The sequence below is a fragment of the Trichechus manatus genome, unplaced genomic scaffold (assembly GCF_000243295.1).
Source record: "Trichechus manatus latirostris isolate Lorelei unplaced genomic scaffold, TriManLat1.0 scaffold00075, whole genome shotgun sequence".
NCBI lineage: Eukaryota > Metazoa > Chordata > Mammalia > Sirenia > Trichechidae > Trichechus > Trichechus manatus.
In genome coordinates, this window is record NW_004444011.1 from 10,101,657 (window position 1) to 10,102,549 (window position 893).

General features: G+C 35.3%; 1 protein-coding gene across 1 annotated transcript in view; it reads right to left on the reverse strand.

Moving 5' to 3' along the window:
- Positions 1-893, reverse strand: part of MALRD1 (MAM and LDL receptor class A domain containing 1) — a 964,362-nt gene that overhangs the window by 730,799 nt on the left and 232,670 nt on the right. The window lies entirely within an intron of this gene.

An 893-nucleotide genomic window follows, 5' to 3' on the forward strand; every position in this document is an offset into this window, starting at 1 on the left:
GAAGACCCTAATCCATGTCAATAACATGGATTGACACAGTGGCTGCAACAATGGGCTCAAGCATAAAAAAAATCATGAGGATGCTTCAGGACCGGGCAGTGTTTCGTTCTGTTGTACATAGGGTCTTATGAGTTGGAGCCAAGGCGAAGCACCTAACAGCAACAACAAAAATGACCTATCAATATGCTGTCTGCAAGAGACACACTTTAGACACAAAGATACAAATAAACTAAAACCTAAAGGATGGAAAAAGATATATTAAATAATGACCAAAAAAGAGCAGAAGTGGCAATATTAATCTGCGATAAAATAGATTTTAAAGCAAAATCCACTATAAAAGATAAGGAAGGACATTATATAACAGTTAAAGTGTCAATCCACCAAGAGGATAGAACAATAATAAATATATATGCATCCAATGACAGAGCTCAAAAATACATAAAACAAACTCTGACAGCACTGAAAAGAGAAATAGACACTTCTACAATTATACTAGAAGCTTTAACACACCACTCTCAGTGAAGGACAAAACAACTAGAAAGAAACTTAACAGAAGATCTAAACACCACAATCAACCAACTTGACCTCATAAACGTATACAGAGCACATCACCCAACAGCGACAAAGTACACATTCTTCTCCAGTGCTCATGGATCATTCTCCAGAATAGACCACACTTTAGGCCACAAAGCAAGCCTCAACAAATTCAAAATCATTGAAATAATACAAAGCATCTTCTCTGACCACAAAGTGATAAAAGTAGAAATCAATAAAAGGAAGAGCAAGGAAAAAACATGTAATAAAGGGAAGCTAAATAACACCCTGCTTAAAAACAACAGGTAACATAAGACGTCAAAGATGAAATTTAAAAATTCCTAAAATCAGATGAGAAT